Source organism: Microtus oregoni, unplaced genomic scaffold (assembly GCF_018167655.1).
Source record: "Microtus oregoni isolate MIOR12 unplaced genomic scaffold, Mior012 000049F_ref0000343, whole genome shotgun sequence".
NCBI classification, from domain to species: domain Eukaryota; kingdom Metazoa; phylum Chordata; class Mammalia; order Rodentia; family Cricetidae; genus Microtus; species Microtus oregoni.
The window spans coordinates 1,313,078-1,322,471 of record NW_024543223.1 but is presented as its reverse complement, the minus strand read 5'-3'; positions in this window follow the sequence as shown (position 1 = coordinate 1,322,471).

The window sequence follows — 9,394 nt, the reverse complement described above, 5'->3', positions numbered from 1 at the left end:
AGCAGAACCTGGGACTAGTCCCTAGAAATCCCTGGAAGGTGGAAGTGAGCCCTACTTGAAGCAACACCTGTATCCCTGGGAGGGCCGTTTCTACCTCAGTCTGTGCAAATGCTGAGGCCCAGTGCAGCCCAACGGGGACTCTACAAGGGGACAGGACGACGGGCATGCAGCAGGACTTTGTCCCTCCTCGAAGGGGAGACTTTTGAATCTTGGTACTAAAAATGTCTCAGAAGCTTCCATCTGCCTTCGGGCTTTCAAAGCCTACTAGGGGACAGAGGATCCAGGCAGAGTCTCATTATGTGCCCCTGTCTAGCCTCAAACTGAAGACCCTCCTGCCTCAGCCTCCTGAGATCACAGGTAGGCACCATCGTGTCCCACTTCCTCTCTTCCTCTCATTGGTTTTTCAAGACAGGATGTCTCTGTGTAACAGACCTGGTTGTCCTGGGACTCAGGAGGTAGAGTCAGGTGGATTTCTGAGTTCAAGGCCAACCTGGTATGCAGAACGCTGGGATTAAAGTCATATGCCACCACCACCCAGCATGCCCTGCTTTCAAAATGCTTTTTGTTTATTTCTGTGTGAGAGTTGTGTGGTGTGCATGTGCTTGTGTGTGTGTGTCCCAAGCCACAGTGTCACAACGAAGGTTTTCCTTCTTTGCTCTTCTTCATCTCAGTTTTGGAGACAGGGTCTCTCGCTGAAACCGAAGCTCACGGGCTGAACTGGCTGGCCAGCAAGGCCTGGAATCCTCCTGCCTCTGCGCCCCCAGCACTAGCATTGCTGCATCCTGGTTTTCCATGAGTTTTGGGGATTCCAACCCTGGTCCTCATGCTTGTACCTTTAAAACCCCCCATTTACTGATCTATAACCAACTCCTAGAACAGGTAGCAGGGTCTTCTCCAGGAAGATTCTGTGAAGGGCAGAGCCCAATAGCAAGGGTGTCCTGAGGGAGCCAAGGAGGTGGCAGGAAAGAAGACCAGGAAGGGATTTAGAACTTGTGGCCTTGAGTGTCTGCCCTCACACCTTATTCCAAGGCTACTTGGGTCTGATGGAAAGTCTTTGGTCACTGGCTTTCCTGGCAGCTTCCGGGGCTTCCTCCTGCAATCACAGAGGCCCAGCTTGAATCTTTCCCTTTGACTTGGGGAAGTCTGGCCTCACCCCAAGCGCCAAATATTTCAATTATGAGGACGTGGTCCAGCCCTGCCCACTCCATCCAGCCTCGCGGACCGGGGGCGGGTGTATGTGAAGAAGAGGGGGAGAGCCGCAGACGGACCACAGATGGGGACCAAGCTGGGATGGGCAAGCAGAGCAGACAGGCTCTCTCCACTGTACTGACACTGAGTGAAACCGCGGGCTGAGAGGAAAATATGCGCGAGGCATTTTTGTCATTTTTAGCAGCCTGGCCAGCTCCTGCCCAGACGGTCAATGAATCAAAGCCCAGAAGGGCTTTACCTGTCAGCGGCTCTCCACCCCTGCTCCGGCCCTCCTGAGGCTCCAGGCCTCTGGGCTAGCAGGCTAGCTGGAACCCTTCCAGGTCCCCAGAAAGGATGACCTACGATCTCTACAGGGAAAAACGTGTCACGGGCAAGCCCCAGGTGTGGACCCTAAGTCCTCATCCTGGTCCCTTTCAGGAGTATCAGTGAATTCTACCCTATCCTGCCCAAAGTTAGGACTGGCGCTAATGCCCCAGGGCCGGTGACCCCCACCTTTGGGAAACAAATCTGTGCAAATTCTCAGCACCAGTCTGAACTCTAAGAACCACTGTCTTCATAGAAGACACACAAAGGCGAGGCAGAGATGGCCGTGGGAGGCAGACTGGGCAACATGTGGCAAGCCAAGGGCTATATTGGCTACTGGAAGTTGGAAGGAGCCAGCAGGGGCCTTCCCTGGAGGCTTTCTGGTAGTGTGCTCCTGCAAGTCTTCCTTTTAGGTTTATGGTTCCTGAAGCCACCTTGCTTGTGACAGTTTGTAAGGACATCACTGAGACATTGCTGAGCTTTGAATAAGTTTTCTTTGAAGGCTCCATTACTCGAAAGTGGTGGCGCCTTAACGGTCAACGGGGAGGTGGTAGCGCATGCCTTTAATCCCAGCACTCCAGAGGCAAAGGCAGGCAAAGGCAGGCAGACCTCTGAGTTCTAGGCCAGCCTGGTCTACATAGCAAGTTCCAGAACAACCAGAGATACACAGAGAAACCCTTTCTTGAAAAACCCAAACAAAACACAAACGAAAACAAAAAACCTGTGGGGTCTAGGGAGCTGGAGAGATGGCTTAGCAGATAAGAACACATATGACACCCCCATGGCATCTCATGTCCATCTTTAACTCCAGTTCCGGGTGATGTGGCACCTGCTTCTGACCTCCGAGAGCACGAGGCGTGCACTATTAAAGCATTCATACACATAAAATAAGATAAAAAATAAGATAAAGCTTTTTTTTTTAATGGGCCCAGTTGTAGGCTTTGGGTACGGGGAGCATGCTATGAGAGGGACCGTGCGAATTTAGCCCTTTCCAACCGGTGCGCAACCACGCCGTCCTGCCCCACCACAGACAGCAGCCGGTGGACCATAGACCCAGACTTTCAGACCTGTGACTCAAGGAACGGCTCTTTTCAGTTGTCTCCGGCATTTTGTTACAGCCACAGAAGGTGAACTCGCCTGCCTCCCGTAACCCAGATCTTTCCCACGCCATCTCTGTATCAAAGCTGTTCTGACGGGACTGCGTGGCCTGAGGTCCCCTGCCCCCTCCACTGCATCCCGGCCACAGTCCTGCCACAGCCCTCTGTGCTGTAGCAACAGCCTTCCTGCGCATATCCTTGCCTTAAGGCTTTCATCTCATCAAGTCATCTCTCTTCAGAAGTTCTAAAGTTTCTGCACAAGGTGCCAACAGGATTAGACCCGTTCCTTGTCAGTCACGATCTAATCCCAGCGTCAAGGCTGATTTCATGTGTGTGGACAGGGTCCTTGGGCAGAAGGGCCCTCAGCCAGGTTAACAGCCTGCTGTTGCTACCTGGCATTTCCGTCTCACCAGCTAACCTGGGCTTCCATCAGCCACAGCAGAGGAATCTCATCCTTCAACTCTTCCCTTTGTCTATAATGTCTGCTGATCCTTTAAGGCCATTCTCCCAGAAGCTCCCTATTTGTGAAGTGTTCTCTGGCTCCGAGGGTTAGTGGCTTTGCGTGCCTGCCCGGCTGAGGAAGGTGCCCGATTTTCCCTTCGCAGGGTGGTGTTTCACAAAGGCCTCTTCCCATTGAGCACCTGCTGCATACAGAGCCCCGTGCTGATTCTTCGTCCAGGTCACAGCGGACACACGTTCCCTGCGGCCTGGCCTAGATACCCGAACATGCTCTGCAGTAGAACGAGGAACTCACTGCCCAGAGCTGCCCACACTAGCGAGAGTTTAGACTCTCAGGCTACTGAGGCAGGAGGATCACCACGTGCAGGATGTATCTGGATTACAGGGTAATTCAAGGCCAACTTGAGAACTTAAAGAGACCCTGTCTCAATATTATAAGAAGTAAAGAGAGGGTTGCAGCTCAGGGCACGTGTAAGACCTGGGGTCCAGTCCTCAGTAATGGATGCTCCGAAACACAACACAAAACAAACAAAAACCCAGCCAGAGTCTCGGCCTGTCTCAAAACAGAAAGGCAGGGAAGCTGGGGGGTGGGGACACAGCGAGGTAGCACAAGATGCCCCCATTCAGGTATCTGGTTGAAGGGAGGAGATGAATTCCAGCCCAGTTAACAACTGCTTAAGGGCGCTCTCCTGCCCAGCGGTGAAGTCCAGTTTTCTAGGAATCTTGCTGCAAGTCCCATTTACAGGGGAAGGGCAGGGCATGGCTGGCGCTAAGGCATTTTAACCACTTACTCTCCCTCGATGAGTCCATGCCCACACTTGGGCACTGCTCTCTTCTGGGTGCCTTTCTCCTAACGCTCATGTTAAACTTATATTAAAATCTTTTCTAAGACCTCTAATGAGACTTTAGAAAGTAGCTAGTTTTGGAATTCTTTTCGGAGTGGAAGGGACGAACTTGGGGTTGTCCTGATTCAAGGTCCCTAAAAGATTAGGTGAGTTCCTCAAGCTCTCTCTCTCTCTCTCTCTCTCTCTCTCTCTCTCTCTTTCTCTCTCTCTCTGTGTGTGTGTGTGTGTGTGTGTGTGTGTGGCGGGGAAACTATGGGGTTGCATGTCTGCCCCATCACAGCTGCAATCTACACTTTGAGGAGACTCTCAGGGGCTCTGTTCATTCCAGACGACAGGAGCTGAGGAGCCATAATACATAGACCCACGTGGCCTCTGTTACGCTTCTTGAATGCTAGGGACCACGGGTTGCTACTGAACCCCACGAGAGGTAGCTTTGAAGGAAGCCTCCATGCAACCAGGTAGCACCTGCCTTAGCGATCTCAATGGTCATTAATTTTGGGAATTTTCCAACTCCCACACTGCAATAGAAACCGTCAGAAGGCGAACCCCAGCTCTCCTGAGGTAGATAGGGAACTAAACGGGGTGTCTCCAGGTCCAGCGGAGAAAGCTCGGCTGACTCCCTGCCCTAGTTCCTGGAGGTCCAGCTTCCTGGAAGCAGGGCCGGCTAGGCGAGGCAGAGAGAGACAGACGCTGGTGGAGGGGCCGGGCATGAGGTCAGACCCACGTCAGCCCTTCTCTCTTTCTCCTAACGTGGCTGGGAAGAGGCTGCTGAGCGGGTGCCAGTCACAGAGGAGGTCTGTCCCCTGCTTTGGGGCCAGACCACAGGCAGCCATGTTGGGCCTCGGCCAGGCCCGGGGGAGGGGCGTTCTCAGCCCCTAGCTCCTCTCTGTCTGGGCCTTGGGACCCCTCCCCATCCCAGCAGCGGTCCAGGGCTCTTCCAAGCAGGTGAGGTCATTGTCTCCACCAGACCAGCCTGACGCAAAGAAGTCAGCCACCCACATGGCAGGATGCATACACCCAGGTGCCCCTCTCCCCATAGCAGCCCTGGGCCCCTGAATTTCTCCAAGGGACCCACAGAAATCCGCTCCAACACCTGCTGGGGGGCAGAGGTGGGTGGGCTGAGACCCGCAGAACAAGCCCAAGTGAGCCGGAGTGGATGTGAAGCAGACAAGTTCTGGAAGAGTTCCCTTTGGCATCATCACTGGCATGCCCACGGGACTCTTCTGTTCACGGCTTGGCAGTGCCAAACCCTTAATTCTGCATTTGGGGCTTCCCAGTACTGCTAGGATTCTGGATACCAGAAAGTTCTTAGGGAATTCCTGGGGAGATCTGAGGCCCAGAACGGGCAAAATCAGGAATTCTCATCCCTCACCAGGATGCTTGGCACTCAGGAGATAGTTTTGGCTGGCACACACCACTGCTGGGGAATCCTGGCTTTAATGGGCCAAAGCCAGGCCTGTGATGCTACTTAAGCATGTGCCACAATGCTCTGGGCAGCTCCACACCTGCCCACAGCCGTTCCTCTACATTGCAGGCTGTGCCACTAAAATAAATCTGCCCATCGGTGCCACTTCTCATTTCTCCCTGTCTAACCCCCTCGCAGTGGCACCCGAGACGTGATCCAGATGCCCAGGCCAGACTGTCACTGTTTGGCTCTTTGGTTTCACGTGTGTTTGTGCACATACATGCTCCTGTGCATATGCATACACGCATAGTCGTCACATAGAAGTGAGGTGGCCCTGGGAGCCGAGTGAGCAGGGTAGGCAGCTCTTCACCCTAGCTGGGGGCAGGCTTCCCTGTCTTAGTTCACCCTCTGAGCTTTGGCTGTCAGATTATCACAGTGTGAGGCTGCACGAGCTAGCATGAGCTGGCACAGGCTTTGGAGCCCGACTGCCCTGGCTTAGTCTCTGCCCCTCACTGGCTTTAGGGACCAGACTTTCTCCTGTTTTTGAGTTCCCATTTCCTTTCATGTCAAATGGTGGCCTCTGCTCAACTCCCAGGGCCACTAGGAAGACCTAGGAGATGTCACACAGAAGACACACCTAATGCCACCTACCCAGTAGTCTTCCATGACAATGGTTGTCCCTTTCCTTTGGAGTTCCAAGCCAGCCCAGTCGATACCCAGAGGTCAGTCAGGGTTGCAGTCAGGGTCAGTCAATCATCCTAGAGTTGCAGATAAAGGTATGCCTCAATGTAGCTGAGCATCCTGAACTTTGATTGTTCAATTCAGCTGCCTGCCTGCTTTTTTTCTTTTTGTAAATAAAGCTTTATTAGAACATAGCCTATCCCATTAATTTACATAACCTCTGTACTTTTGTGCTCTACCCGAGATGGGTAGTGATAATAGAGACTGTAACAGTCCACACAGGTTGTAATAGCTGGGTTCTAACTTTCTGCAGGAAAAGTAGTCTGGTCCCTCGTCTGGGTCTGGAAATACTTGCTCAAGAGTGGTTGGCACGTGAGGGAAGGCTGCGGAGTGATTGCTCCTTGGTTAGAGCCGTCAAGAAGTGTGCATGGAGACAGTGGGCATTCTCCATCTCCCCGGAGTTGGCCCGGCCTGGGGTTGGAGGTTGGGGTGGCTGCCTGGGCTCTAGGCTTGGACTGTTACTTTGAAATGACCTTCACAAAATCTATTTGCGTCTTCTATTAGTTTAACACATGTGTATGGGATTTGTATTATGTTCAACACGCAGGCTGCACACAGGGCCCTGCTCTTAGGAGCATCCATCCCAGCTGGACAAAGAATGATGAGCAACTGGTCCATTGATAACAGGGTGCCCTGGACTCTGAGAAGGGGCTGGCTTAGCTGAGTAAGACCTGACCTACGAGGAGAAGCCTCAGTTTCCCCATCTACCACCCCCCATGGTACTGCAGAGGTTGCTTAGGGGAGAAATACAGTGACTAGCCAACTGGCATTTGCCTCCTAGGTCCCTTTGGGTAAGAGCCCTTGTGAGGTGCAGGTGCCCCAGCTGCTTTCTCTCTTGTTTCCCAGGGAAGCATCCTACACTGTACTGGACCCATGGGAGGCTTGTCTTGCAGGCTTCCTGTACAGGTCAGCCTCTCTGAGAAGAGCCCATTTCTAGCTATTCCTGACAGTTTGGGTCACTCTCTGCAAGCTTCCAACCTCAGTGTCCTTTGAGATAGGTAATAGGGCCTCACTGAGGGTGGCGGCTTTATCGTGGTCAGGCCGTGCTCCCTGAGGCTCCTGGCATTCAACAGCCTGACCCCACACCGCAGACTCTCTCTGGTTCCCATTCTTGCATTCAGACCAGTTTCTGACGGGATTCATTTGGTGATGAGTCATCTGCGAGGGTGACCGCGGGTGATGGGATCCCGGGTCAGGAAGCCGGCCGCTCAGAGGAGACGCTGGAGGCCACACATTCACATCTGCACTGGGGCCCGTCAGCGCTCTGAGGCAAATGGGTGACTAACAGGCATGGTTTAGGAGGCCTAAGGCCAGAGGTGTGTGTGTGTGTGTGTGTGTGTGTGTGTGTGTGTATGTGTTTTGGGGGGGTGTTGGTCAGACCCTTTGGTATATAATGTGTGCAAAACATTGTCCCTTACTGCCAAGTGGGGCTTCCAAGTTTCCTACCTTGCGCTCACCTCATAGGCACTATCAGGACTTAATTCCTCGCGGCCTCTGTGGGAGAAGCGGGCCTCATTCCACACAAGGCACCAGAATCCTACAGGGGACTCCAGAGTCACTGCAGCTGGTTAGACAGCAGTAGAGTAGGAGCGAGGAGGAGATGAAGGCCAAGACACAGCAGGTGTCCTTGTGAAGACCCTGCCTCTCAGCTCCCCATGGTCGGGTGCTCTTCTGTTCATAGCAGCATTGGCCCAAGACAGCTCTGCCGTCCTCCCTCTGCCAACGAGAGCACTGGTCAGTATTCAAAGAAAAGTAAGATTTTGTGTTCAGAAAAGTTAGGGCAATGGTGGACTAAACAAAACAGAACAGGAAGTCTTATTTATTTATTTATTTTTTTTAGTGGGGGTTCTCAAAGCTTCCGGGACAGCTGGGTGGGAGAGGCATGTATGGCATGCCTTCTCCAGCGGCTCTTCCAGGACTGCGTTCCGTGTGCACCACCTCCTGTAAGGTCCCATTAGCAAGTCCCTGCTGTGCCCTCCCCATAGGCCCCGCCCACAAGAAGGCTGGCCTTATGGTGAATTCTCTCCCCATGCACCAGGCCCTTCAGCCAGGGCCTAAGGATTTTACCAGTGCCTCCTGACCCAAATTGCAGCTCCACCCCACACCTGGAGCTGAACTCGAGGCCTCTGCCCTCACCACATTGGGTCCCTACAGAGACCCTCCGACTCTGACCTCACCAGGCCCTCAATCAAGGCTAGAGCTAGGGAAACCTTTCTGAAATCCAAACTAGGACCAGAGAGATGGCTCAGCAGTGATGCTTCCAAGTCTGGCAGTTTGAGTTTGATCCCGGGTCCTATAGTTGCCACCTGACCTCCTTGTGTATGCACACAAATAAATAAATAAATAAATAAATAAATAAACGTTTTACACACACACACACACACACACACACACACACACACACACACACACCCCAAACCAAAACAACAAGTAACTAAGGTACCCCTGCTCAAACTCCCTGAAGATCAGGCCAAAGTCTGCTTCTCACTTTCATTCCCCATCAATTCCTGATTTGCACTTTATAAAACCAAACTGTGTTAGGAACCGGATGTGCCCTGCTCACTCCTGTTCTGTGTGTCCAGCCCAGTCCCTGAGCATCCCTTCTTGTCATGTTCTCTCAGTGGCGTCTGCGTCCCTCGCAGTGATCTCCTCTGGGCTCCTTCTCTGTGTGACCCTTCCCATTCCCAGCAACATGCCCACTTTCTCTCTAGCTAGATCCCAGACCTTCTCCACCGGGGCCCCAGAATCCACACACCTGTACTGATTGCTATGAGCCCAAATTTTTCCGGACTCTAGAAAACACAGGGATCCCAAGGGGACGGTAGAGCCACAGGCAGGCTGCATTGTCCAGATTCTCTTCATATCTCTCTTTGCGGTGGAACAGGACATGGTCTAGCCTGTACTAAATGGTATGCATGTAGATCCCGCTGCAGCTGGGGTCCCAGTGTCAAACACAAAATGAGGCTATTGGATGACAAGCTCCAGCAGAGGACGGAATGATGGCTCTTCCCAAAGGACGGAATACGAGCATGCGATCTCACTGGCCCACAGCATGGTCGCTGTGGATGTAACTAAGTCAGAGTCCCTAGATGACATCGTCCTGGACTGTGAGGGGTTCCCTCATTCTAACATCAGGGGTGCTAGGAGAAATGCAGACAGTGCCTCTGGCATGGCAGGATCCTCTCCACGACCCCTGGATGGGACACCCTGCTTCAGACTTCTGGCCTCCTGAACTGTAGGTGAATGTTGGTGAAATGCCTGTTGTTTTAAGCCACAGTTTTTGGTGATTCACTGTGGCAACCACAGGGAAAGAGTTCTCCAACTCAGGGACTTTG